The sequence below is a fragment of the Calliopsis andreniformis genome, chromosome 2 (genome assembly GCF_051401765.1).
Source record: "Calliopsis andreniformis isolate RMS-2024a chromosome 2, iyCalAndr_principal, whole genome shotgun sequence".
Lineage (NCBI taxonomy): Eukaryota > Metazoa > Arthropoda > Insecta > Hymenoptera > Andrenidae > Calliopsis > Calliopsis andreniformis.
In genome coordinates, this window is record NC_135063.1 from 16,885,219 (window position 1) to 16,898,759 (window position 13,541).

At 46.5% G+C, this 13,541-nt stretch overlaps 1 protein-coding gene across 5 annotated transcripts in view; it reads left to right on the top strand.

The window, feature by feature from the left end:
* The window catches only part of Shaker (potassium voltage-gated channel protein Shaker), a 79,270-nt gene that overhangs the window by 52,589 nt on the left and 13,140 nt on the right, over window positions 1–13,541 (top strand). The gene's annotated exons all lie outside the window — the stretch shown is intronic.

Consider the following 13,541-nt stretch of genomic DNA (forward strand, 5'->3'; position numbering starts at 1 on the left):
AGACTTCGTGTATCGAAGACGATGGTTCGTCGCTCCTCTGCAAACGTATCGAACTCTTATTCGCTAACAGATCGCGTCCAGTCGAAATGAATTGACCGAAGGTAGAATGTAGCTCGTCTCTTTCCGCATTGTATCTGTTCGCGTTTTAACTTGACCCTGAAACGGTTTCCGGCTTGGCGAAAATCGACCTCGATGACTGCTCGACCCGTTTGGCAGAGCCACATGCCGAAATATTTTCAGGTTTCCGCACACGTTCGTTCGTATGTACGTAGCCGCGACTCTGTGTGAGTTTCTCCTGTCGAGGGTAGAAGCACTTGGCGCAATGGAGTCGATAAGGGTAGCGAGGATACCGATAGCTGGCGCCATCTAATAATCCACCCTCGCGTTATCATCCCCCCGGCGTGGCGCGAGGGTCCGCGAGGCCACGCGAGACCTGGCGAGACTCCGCGACGCGGCTACGGAACCTCGTAGGACTATGCAGGGTGCGCTGGCTTTGTTTACGTCAGTGAATCCGAACAGTCCGTCACACGGATGGACTAGCCGACTCGTCTCCCTCCGCTTCCTTCTCTAACGGTTGTCTCTGCGGAGCACGCCAGTTGCACGCGGCTCGACAAATGAAATGTGTTCTGAAAGGACCATGTGGAGTTGCTGACGGTGCACAGTGTCGCCTGGTTGGGAGTAGAAGATGCGGTGAGAAAGGAAGAGTAGATTAGAGGCAGAGACAAGAGAGCAGTGATTCTGTGATAAAGCGTGATCGAAATGAACGAACAGCCTCCTACCGGACCATGCTTTTCTTCGGTGCTTCCAGTGAACGCGACGCGACGCGACGCGACGCGACGCAACCTAAAGCCTCCTTATTCCTGGCTAGCAAATAACGCGCCCGTATCTCTATCAAGCTTCATCATTTTTACCAAACCTCGACCTGCCTTCACTCAATTCTGCGTTGCGTAACACCGTACGATCAGAGATTTCCTGGAGGATGCGCGCAAACATGGATGTGCATGCTCGAAGCAACTCTTGCGAGAAAGAGAAACAATGACTTTCGACCGAACCGAATCGAGTTGTCCCTCTTTCCTCCGTTACTTACGTCTAATCGCATTGCCATGCAGTGAAGAATAGCAACACGCAAACTACTTAACATTTTCATTTCAGACTGTGTGGAACCGCTGGGTAGGTAGTTTTATGAAAAAGTGCAAACATTACGTATTGATAAGACACGTAGAAACGTTTGAGAATACTATCATAATGTCCTTTTCTCTCTATTTTCCTTACGTCTGATCTAGTTACGCCTTTTTCTCTTAAACAGCATACAGTATGCTGGCAGTTAACGAGAATAGCGTCACTAGCGTTTAAAAGGGACGAAACTTACTCGAAGAAAACTTTGAAAGCGTGCGCGTTTACGCGAATCTGAACCGTTTCTCGGAAGCTCGATACATTCTCATCAGCCGATTATTCTCAGAGCATGGAAACGAAAGCGTCTGTTTGCTCGCGAGGAACGTGGCTCTGCTATAATTAGTGATCGTACGGAGGAGTAGATTCCTCAATTTGTTTAAACGGATTCCGAATAGAGATCCTCGAGTCACACAATGGAATGAAACCCCTTGGTAAAACAAGGGGTTGAATAAGTTTCTCGATACCATGTAAGTAGGTACTCGTACCTATACGCAATGAATCGCGCTTCGTTTCGTGCTTTTTCACCGATCGTTTCGTTTTCAGGAGCATTTTCTAGCAATACTGGACATTTTGCTGCGCGATTTGTTCACGCGATCGATAAGCAATTGAATTAAATGGCGTAACTATCGGCTGTCTGTTAGAAAAATGAAAGAAGCGTTCGTGACGCACGACGCGCGACGCAGTGAATTGATGAAAGTGTGCATATCGAAAAAGTATTGCAGGCTTGTTAGTGACAATTGGTCGGATCAGAGTCATTCTGGATGTTTCATTGATGCCTCGCGTTACATTCACGGTGGCAACCGGAGTTAACTACTCCCATCGAGGTCGTGAGAAGCAGAGAAGTTGACCTAGATAACTATGCCCACGACCCGCTTCGCCCCATTTTCACCGAAGCCGGTGAATGGATCTGACATGACGTATACACCATGCTGCTTCCCTTTCTTCCCCTCTCCTATCCTGCCCTCTTACCACCCTTCACTCACTCCTTCTCCTTAGCCTCTTTCGATCTATAACCTTATTTCCTTTACGTAACGATCAGAACTCGTAAAAGGGCATCGAGAATCTCTTGGTTTACCGTCGTTTCAATCTCAACTACTCTGCCTGACGCGACGGTATACCAGATTAACCTACGAAACGAAACTTTTCGACCGATCAGATTCGACTGGGAAGACGGTTGAAGACGAGGTATTTTTATCCGAAATTACGAATTTTCAAAATCAAAAGCGCTTTTTTCTATTTTCAGTGAAACGTTACAGCTAAATGAATCATTCCGATCAACGACAATCGTTTCGGCCTTGATGCTGTGTAACGACTACGTTCTATCTAAGTTTATTATTAGAGCTAACTGTTTGACAGATACTGCAACTTCGATTCGCGAGAGCAACATCGTAACACTGTCCAAATATTTCAATAGCTAGATTTACAATTTAGGATACAATAGTGCGTCAGTATTTTCCGCTGGGCACGTATCTTATATAGATATATCGTTATTTCGGAAAACATGTTTCCAATCTGAAAATTGTACTCCGTATTTTCGAACGGCAATGTTAATCTGACGAGGTTTCTAGCTAGCCAATAATAGAAATGTTTGCTTCCTCTGAACTTGGCGATATTATGAATCCATGGATAGCCTCCACTAGAGGCATAAGGAAACGTTGAATACAATTCAGGAAAGTCAATCTGAGAGCTAACGCATCATTATCGACAAATGTAATTTGTGAGACGCGGCCAATAATAGATTTCCAATTCTCTCGGTCGGGAGCTTTCCATTAGACCGCCTACGAGGCGCGTACAATTTTACTCTTGATTCAACGCATAAATCGCGTCGGAAGAAAATCGCTGGTCTGTAATTATTTGGAAATAGTCGTATAGTCGATCAAGTAAAACGTAGCAAATATTATAGGTATCTATTTCTTCTACTTTGAATAATCTCAGAGCAGAAGAGAATATGGCAAGTGAATTGTGACCGTGATTCTCGAGATATTCATCGCGTAATGATTAAGAGAATCTGAATCGCTAGGAAAAGAACTGGTCGGCGCGGCGCGGCGTGTCTAATATAAACAGTAGGAACGAATTGTGCGGTGGTGTCTCATTTTAGAAGGAACTTTTTAACAGGTTGCACCCGATATCTCGGCTCGTTTAATCTCTTGTTGCTCCGAACGTGGATCTTGCGGTCGGCTGCCCAGTCCTCTCGGCGAAACAAGTACTTTGTAAGATCAATCATCGAGAGTTTCACCCACCAGGCACGGCTTCTATTGTCTTCTTTGTCGCGGGAGTCTCGTTGATGGTGACGCCCCGTTACGATGAGTTTAATGCCTCGCTCTTCCACGGCTCTCAGCTGCTCGCACTCACGCTCGTATATCCTCGTTAACAAGTGTCGCGTTTACAACCGATACCTTGGACCATCTTCTTTGCTCGCCTCTGTTCACCCAACAAGATCTCTCTTCGATTTCGTTCATCTATCAAAATGCATTTCTTTCTTCTCTTTCGATTGTCATCTCGAATCAGATGCCACCACATCTTCCTCGCACCACCACATATTTTCGAACCAATTAAATAGTAAAACCAATTAGAATTTGTTAAAAAGCCATTTACTACCATGCCATGTACTACATTCCAAAGGATAAGCAAAGCAGAATATTTGTAGGTTCCGATTCGCTTCCGCAGTAGTACCGACAAAAAATCAGCATGCTTCGTAAGAGAAATCGTACGAATGTTTTGGCCAGCCATGCATCTCATCGATAAACCGTAAAGATGCGACGCGATACGGTTATCTAGGACAATGGGAAATGGTGTCGCTTCGTCGATGGATACGACGAGGATCAATTGGCAGAATTATTCGACCAGCACAAAGAACGAGTCTTCCTTGCTCCCGATATCAAAACTTCCGCGGTGTAATTTGAAATAGGGCGGCCAGGCTGCGGATGCGAACCACGTCGTTGGCTTAGCTCCACGTCGCGTTGCGGATTGTGTTTCGCTGGCCCACATACGTGGATATTTATTGGCGTGTTTCAAACTTTCAACTCGAAATTCCGCGGAACCACGAGGGGAACTTGCCACGATTGTCCATAGTACCACTTTCCCAAATACTTACATGGAAGTCTTACCTAATTAATGAATACATTATCGAAAGGCAATGTTGATTCCTATTTAGTTTTTCAACTTTCAATTCGAAATGCAACCTTGCGATATACTCTTCTTCTTTGTTCCTTGACTATTTCTTTTTGCTATGTAATGACAAGGTAAACGAGTGATAAAGCGATCGAAAACATCCAGTAGTATAGAACTGTAAAAAGGTGTCCCACAGGACAAGTGGCATGGTTCTCGCCTATGGTTTAGTGCCGCTAATAAAACATCGAGATCGACGGAAGTGGTCGACCTAAATTTCAGTAAAACTTTGCCAATTTGCAACGAAAGAGTCGAAGGTAGGAAAAAACTTTTTAACTCGGCCTGTTCCAACGATTCTTCGTTTAAGAGAATTTGCTCATCGCAAATTGTAGATCGTTAATTATGAAAAATCTGTACAATATTTTTTCCACAAATCTCCTCACCAATATCCGTTAATAACAGTTCAAACAACAATCCAAAGAATAATTTCGAAACGATAAATATACCCACTTATTGTTTCAAACATCACATACGTATGTACCTACTTAAGGATACTAAGTAACATAAAGTAATCGATAAGTGCAAACAATGTCAGATTGCCGATTGACGATTACAATGTATAAAAAAAAGTGAGACTACAGGAACGCACATGGTCAATATAAACGTGGTGATTTCGCGACAGGAAAGGGTGGATAACACGCAGAAGTGGTAACGTCCCGTCCATGGACCGACATGCGCTCTCGGAAAACGTACTGACCTTGGTCCTATGGTGGTCCAGCATACCGGGACGGTTGGATCAGCTGATTGGAGCATGGTGGAAAATCGACAGCAAAGTGAGAGAGGGAGGGAAAAGGGGGAAAGGGGAAAGGGGAAAGGGGAAGGGGGAAGGGGGAAGGGGGAAGGGGGAAGGGGAAGGGGGAAGGGGGAGGGGAGGATGGAGCAAAGAAAATAGATAGAAAGAGGTGAAATCTCGAGAGCAAAGAAATGAAAAAAATGCGAGAAAAGAAGAAAGGAGAAAAAAGGAGGGTAGTGGTGTGCAGGAAGAGAATGGGTGGAAGTTCGCGGTGGAGGGCTAGGATCACGAGTAACTGTCAGGTTGTCGGGGAGGTTCCGCTTAGTTGTGTAGAAGGGGCGAGAGTCAGTGGAGAGGGACGTATTGATTGCGTGCAGTTAGTGCGACGAGGAGCGTTCCCTCCGAGTCGAAAAGAGATGTAAAGAGGGAGAAGGATGCGAAGAAGGGGAAGGATTGGCGGGGATGCAACTGGGATCAGAGCACAGGTGCAAGAGGGAGGTTGGAGGGGTAGATCTGGGATGGGGTTGGAGGGGCCTTGAATTATGGCAGAAGAAACACCCAGAGATAAGGAAAACCGGAGCTTAGGTGGTAAAGATAAAAAGGGCAAGACGAGGCACGGATAATGTAACGAAGGTGAGACACAAGACGATTCAACGGGGGAGATTTATATATGCCCATGGGAAAGAATGAGAAAAAATAAAGAAAAGCGAAAGAGATCTAAAGAAGACAGAAAAAGTAAGATCAATGCCTTGTCACATGCCGTTCTATTTTCTCCTCTTCGTACCGAGCGCAGAAGGAATGATTCGAAACGGCGCGGCGCATCGCGTCGCGGTCGAGGGCTCGTCCACACGAAAATGGCACGTTGACGCGATCTAGGTCGACGCGACGGTGTGATGGCAGTCACGAAGGACCTACGATCGAACACCCTTTTCGATCGGTGAGATGTACAATACTACTGGCTATCGATTTCCTCCCGTTTGCTTAACTACCTGCACACTTTTTTCTTTCTTTTTCTTTTTAATTGCTAAAGCGAGAGAGGAACAATGATTATGTATTTACCATTATACGTGATGCTAGGAAACGGTTTGGAATGCTCCTTTTTAGAAAAGGCAATCAGAAAAGTTGAAATAATTGAAACGTGAAATAATTCTCTATACAGAAGTTGGATTAATTCGAATGAGACTATATCACGTTGTTGCTTCTGGCAGCAGCAATCTCTAGAGAAAAGATTAATGGCGAAGGGACAGCGCGACGAGTGGATGAGGGTTCAGTGTACGCGTTATTTTTAGTCTCGCGCATAGCACGTGGTGTATTCGATAAGAGGAACAGGTTCGTTTTGCTTGTGCGCAGGAAATGCCTTGAAACGCTGGAAGAAATGGAGTTGAAGATAAAAGCAAATCAGAGAAGAGTAGAGTCAGTTTTTCGATACTCTTCAGTCTATCCCCTCTGATTTGAATTGCGTAACAGTTAGCTCAAACGCGAATGTGAAGTAAGAAAATTTGCTACGCTAAAAAAATATCGATTAGAGAGAAATCCCTAAAATCGTGAGATGGGCAGCGTGCATGTATTATGCATTAATCATTCAATTGATCGAGCGTCACAGAAATCGGGCCGTTACACGAACTCTGTCGAAGGGTATTAATATCCCCGCGGTCATTTTTAACTAAAGCGTCGCGTCGCGTCGCGTCGCGTCGCGTCGACCAAGCGAATAGCGATGGTGGACACGTGTAGCCCGCTCCATTCATAACCTGACATGAATACGTTGCATCGACATCTATTTCTCCGGTTGCTCTCGTGAACGCAAATTACAAAATGTTAAGCGGCAAGTTGGGTAAAAGGCAATACTGCTACTATAGTAAATACTATCCAACATCACAGGATGATGCAGTTCACCTTGTGAATTTTAACCAAGCCGTCGGTACAGTGTCCTTGCAGAGTTACATCAGCGAGATAATTCCAACAGATTAGAAATTGATTGATTGACAACTATTGTTTACTTCTTATTAATCAGTCATCCAGGTTGTTAATCTTACTAAGATATAATTTACATTTGATGGGTGGGACTCATTTCGTGCTTCTCTCTTCGTTTTATCGTGGAAATGTGTAGTTTCATTTGTAGTACACAAGATTTTGGGCTGCAGTCTGAGTCGAAGTTGAACTTTTCGACTGTTCACTTTGTAGTATTTTCAGTTCTACGTATATTCGCTGTAATTTGAAGGGAAATGAACGAAACGCAATAGCGGGTATACGTTGGGCAAATGCAAATGAGGAATTGAAAAAGTGGTACGATGCTGTCAATAGAGTTTCTTTATGCTTGCCCATTAATTGCCGAAACCATTGAGAGCTTGTAAATACTTGACACTGAACATTCCGCAACTATGATTGACCAAGAGCTACTTGTCGCAGTTGTTACACCACGCCACACCACGCCATGCCATGCCACGCCATGCCATGCCATGCCATGCCATGCCATGCCACGCCGCGCCACGCCGCGCCACGCCGCGCCATGCCACGCCGCGCTACGTCATGCCATGTCGCATCGCAGTGAGCAGAAGTTTCATCGAGAGATTACTTATATACTCAAGTATCGTAAAGAGTAGAAAAAAGTTAGCGAGTGGAAGAGGAAGAAGGATAAACACTGAAAGAGAGTTGACAAGAATGCTTGCGCGGTCGCATGGAGTGTGCGCGCGTGGAACAAATGGCGCATGGTCGACGGACGGATACGAGAATTCACGAGGACTTGGGCTGTTCGTCGACGTCGTTTCTTCCGTTGCGAACGATTCAACTTCGTGTCCAGCATCGTGGATACTCTATGATAGATTAATGTCAGTCGTCGCTATGGAATCCCACGTCCCAAGATCGGTGTTTTTGTGCCTTGACAACCCTCTCTTATACCCGACCGTGCGACAAGCAGTCTGCTTATCCGCAGAGGGGGGTGAAGGAGGACCGTGAACCGTGGTCTCAGGGCGAGGACGTTGCGACGAAGAGGACAGCATACGCGACACGATTACGCAACAGCCATTGATCTTGTCGTGCCGATAAGTCGAGACCTCGTACTCTCTGCACTCCACAGTGTTGAATTAAGTCGTGCCTCTCCGGGGATCAGTCGATCGCCCTTCAACTTGATTAATTTCACGCTCTTCGCTGGCAACGTTGTCGCGGCCGATTGCCGAACCATGCTTTTACATTACTTTTCCCTTTACGTCTCTTTAATCGCTTCTATAATCTGTGTACATTTCTGTCCTAGTGGGTATCAAGAGAGCAGGTTATGAAAAAAATTCACGCAATTTACTTAGGGTAGTTGGTCGGTAGTCGAAGCCATAGAAGATGTAAAATCAGTACTCTAAACTTGGAAATATTATACGTGAAAAGTAAATAAAAGCTGCATATTGAGCGTAAGGTTCTATGTACAACGAATCCATGGAGAAGATGTTAAAAGGATTTAACGTTCCGAAAGAAATCTGTTCAATGTCTGTATCGCAACTTTTCTCTGTCAGATGAACGAGCTGGGTTTGCATACTACCGATTCAAATTCCATGTGGGGGATGAAACCAGAGTTCTGATCATGTTGATTATTCTCTCTTACTTTCTTCTTCGTCGTATTTGGAACGTCACTTATACTCTAAAAGCAACTCTCCGTCAACATATCGTAACTTTTAATAAGGGGAAAAAGTTTTTCAGCATTCGATTATTCCGATGGCCTCTAAGTTGTGCGCGCTCTCATCAAGAAAACCCTGATTTCTCAAGGGTACTCGTGTCTTACTCGCGCATTCGCGGCGTAGATAAGGAGGCATTGGATGATAATACGCGTTAGAGGTTGAAAAGAAAAGACAAGAAAAAGAAAGAAAATTAGAAACGAAGTAAAATTTGTAATGTAACGTTATGCGTCACGACATATCATACCGTGAATACGCGCTGCTGTCGAAAGCAAAAATCGGAAAAAAGGATGATGTAAGATGGGAAGAAAAGATTGTCAAAAAGTTGGCGAGACGAAATGGAGCTACTAGCGACCGTGGTAAGCTGAGACACGAAGGGAAACGAAAGGAGAGGAGAGTTGAAAAATATAGAGAGAAATGTTTTGTGGTGCTAGTGATGGTGGGAAGGTAGGACGATTGGAGCAACTGAGAAGACTCGACCAGGTGGGAAATGGAGCAGAGGAGGAGAGAGACAGAGAAATAAGAGGAGTGATGGAAAGAGAGAGAAAGCAGAGCGTGAATAGAAGAGCGCAGGTTTATAAGCTCGAGAAACGGAAAAGAGAAAGAGAAAGGAAGGTAGAGGAGAGTGGGTACCGGAAGAAGGACAAATAATGAGGGTAGAAGGAAGAACAGGCATAACGAAGGTAGCTAGCTGGAGCCTGGAGCTAGCTTTTGTTATGACACCGCCTTCCCATTCGCGATATTTCTTCCTGCTGGTGTATAGTTGCTAGTAGAGGGGTGCGATCTCCTCTCCGCCACTGCCACTACTACTACCGCCACTACCACCACTACCACCATCACCACCACCACGACTACCACCACCACCACCGCCACCACCACCACCATCATCACTACCACCACCACCAGCACCACCACCACCACCACCACCACCACCACCACCACCACCACCACCACCACCACCACCACCACCACCACCATCACCATCACTACCACCACCACCACCAGTACTAGTATCAGTACCACCACAACCACCGCCACCGTAACCTCCACCGGCACGGTGCTCTCGTGGGACAGAGAGATGAGAAGAGTACGCGCGCGCGCGCCAGCGGTACAGGGGGAGCGAAAGAGAAAAAGAGAGTGGGAGTATGCGCATGAGAGAGAGAGAGCGAGAGGGGGTGAGGACGGGGAGAGAGGAAAAGAGCGCGGTGCGCGGAAGCGTAGAGCAACGGTGGTAACCTCCTCAGACGAGTCCTCGTTGGCGTTGCGCAAAGGTGGTGCGGAAAACTATTTTGTCGGCTGACCCGTGGTCCTCGTGGTCGGGTGTAAGGTGTGCGCGGGCGATCAAGAGCGGAACGAAACGAGTACGACGAGCGATTAGACACGGTTAAGGTGTGTCGCAAACTAAAGCCTGGAGGGAGCAAACGTGAAGAAATAGAAGTATATAGGGAGGCTGGAAAAACGTAAGAAACGTCGCAGTGCGTGACAGTGTGTACAGTGTTATCAGATAGTAGGTACCTCCCAGTGGAGGCGCTTCAGTCGGTCGGCCGCGATTCGTTTGATCGAGATTTTCCGCGCTACTGCGGCGACGACGCGCGTCACGCTTCGCCCGGCTCCGTCTTCGAAGGCGTTGTCGTCCTCGGGATCTCGATGGCTCGTCTCTCGACCCTCGTCCTCTCGCTCGTCCTCTCGCTCGTCCTCTCGCTCAGCGTCGTTTCGCTCATCGCCACCGACACCACCGACCAACACCACCACTGATCGGGAGTGAACGATACGCCAGAGTGACGGTTAACTGCTTCTGGACGTCTTCCTGCTCGCAATAGCTCCTCTCTCTACTACGATACCTCCTCTCTTCCTTCCTTTCTTTTGCAGCAGCTTCGCCTGGACCGAAACCTAACGTAGGTTAACAAAAATTGCTGACGCGAGGCCTGAATCGGTGAATCAATGCGTAACGAAAGCTCAAAAGGAAAGAGGGAGTACGGATGGAAAGAGTGAATGAACGGATGGAAGAGTGAAAGGCGTAAATGAGGAATTCTTCCGGGCTAGGGATGGAAAGGAAAGGTAAAAGGACAAAAACACAGTCGTTGACGGGTCGTTAAGAAAGAGGAAGAAGAGAGAGATTGGAAGAGAGGAAGGGAGAAAGAGGAGGAAAGGACAGGAGAGGAGAGGAGAGGAGAGGAGAGGAGAGGAGAGGAGAGGACTGAGGGGCGGATACGAGCACGGGGGGTTGAGCGAAAGAGAGAGAGAGAAAGCAGCCATTTTGATAGGTGGCTATGTGTCGTGCATCGGTGCCGCTACTAACCGCGCTACTGGTGCTGCCTCTTGGCGTCGCTGATGTTCGATGTTCGCGAGTCAGTGATCGTTTACGGTAATCTGGTAGTGTTCTTATCGATTCCTCGTGATGGATCAGTCCCGTGTCAAGATTCTTTGATGTCGGCATGTTGCTTCGTGGCAGCGAAAGAGAGAGAAGGGAAGGGAGAGCAGAGCATACGGGAAGATAGACGCAAGTGGGAGATTGACTGACGGTGAAGGGTGAGCAGAAGAGGGGCGAAGAAGGAGGAGGAGAAAAGCACAAGGGAGGACTCGAGAACTTGAAGTACCGACTGACTGTGCCACGGGGTTGGGCTTTTGGGAGGGTAGCGAAGAGAGGGGAAAAAGGAAAGAGAGGAGAGAGGAAGGAGAGGTAGTAGGAGGAGACAAAGAGGGAAGAGAAGGAGCAGGAGGAGGAGGTGGAGTTGAAGTTGGAGTTGGAGTTGGAGAAGGAGAAGAGACGAACCAGGAGGAATCGAAGGAGAAAGAGCAGAAGAAACAGTAAGGAAGGAGGAGAAGAGGCAGGAGTAGAGAAAGAGAGAGAGGAGAGAAAAGAAAGCATCGGCGGGTGCGTGTTGTGCGGGGGTGCACTGCTCGTCAGGGGGCATGGGGCTCGGGAGGGGGATTCGCCCCCTCTCGTAACCGCCGCGAAGCGCCAAGATTTCCCGCACCGAGTTCATCGAGAAATGGGGGCTGACCCCTGTCCTCAAACCGAGGCAGGACCTACGCCCCCGCCGGAATGGTGCGGAGGAACACGGCGACACGAGGTACGACTCCTACAAACCATCCACACGTCTCTGTCTCTTCTTCTCTATCTTTTTCATCGGTCAATCGTATGAGGTTACCTTTTGCATGCAGATCTGCGTTACATGCTCCGAACAATTCTTTCTAGTTCTCTATTTATTCTATTTTATACTTACTTTTATTATTATTATTATTACTACTACTATTAGTACTACTACTACTACTACTACTACTACTACTACTAGTACTGGTACTACTACTACTGCTACTACTACTACTACTACTAGTACTGGTACTACTACTACTGCTACTACTGCTACTACTACTACTACTACTACTACTACTACTACTACTACTACTACTACTACTACTACTACTACTACTACTACTACTACTACTACTACTGCTACTACTACTGCTACTACTACTACTGCTACTACTACTAGTACTACTACTACTACTACTACTACTACTACCACTACTGCCACTGCTACTATTACCACCACCACCACTATCACCACCATCACTACCACTATCAATGCTATCATCGTCAAACTACGACAGGCGTCCGACATTTTACATAAATCTCTGTTCACTCTGATCTAGCGTAGTGAAATTTAGACAGACACAGTTTAATGTCATTATACGTGGATCTTTTTAATTACGTATTACGCTCGCGTAGCCTCTTAGCGATAGCTGATTATATGTATACATAGTTCGCAGCAGCTGCATTAGACTTTCAACCATGGTCGCTCAAATGTAGATGCGAATGCTTAGATTACTCCAAGTAATAAGTTATGATACTGCCAAATATCTAATTGTAGTTCGTAACAGCAACATGTATTATTTTTCCAGGAATTGAAGCGTTAAAATATTTGTACGATCTCGTTGGAGAGCACGAACGGTGAATATCGAGAAAATGGGGGGGGGGGGGGGTTCGAATCATTCTGCTTGGGTAATAGAATTGTACAGAAAATAATTCCTGTCATAACGAAATATTATGTAAATTTGCAAATGTAGCAATAATGTAAATGTCGTTTTAAACGTGGTTCGCATGTGCAGCAGCATTGGGATGGAATAACCAATTGTGTAACTTTCTGTTTAATGGCTTCAGGCCATACGATTGAAATGTAGTGAAAATGGAAAGAAATTTGTCCATTTAGTTGAGAAGTTTATACAAGCGACTTAGCTCGATTTTGTTGAGTGCAAAAAGCGAGTCGAGAAAGTCCAAACACTGACGTAAAATGCAGTATTCCTTAATTTATCATGCAATTATCGTAGTCGCAAGGGAGAAACGAAGCGAAACGTTCTCAGTGATCCACTTGGTCGAACGAGATTCGTGTCGCGTGCACGAACCGAGAAAAAGTGAAAAATCAGAAGAGTAGGCTGGTAGTTTTTCGAAAGGGAGCTTAGAGGATTGCAAGAGCGGTGTGTATTGTCGGCAAGTGGTCGCTCAAGATTCTCACTTGGCTGAGTAGACGGTTCATTTTTGCATTCGCATTTACTGCGTGGTTGACGCACGAACCTCTGCTCCATTCCGTTTCCACGCACGTGGTTTCTTCGGGTGCTTCCCCACGGTCGTATGCACCGCATCGCGCCGCCTCGCGCCGCCTCGCGCCGCCTCGCGCCGCCTCGCACCGCCTCGCCTCGCCTCGTCACGCCTCGCGTCGGTTCACCGGTGGCTCCTTCGACGACGTTTCTACATCTGTGAACGCATAGAATTACAGAAATCATGCCAGATTTGAACTTGTGCTTCCAAG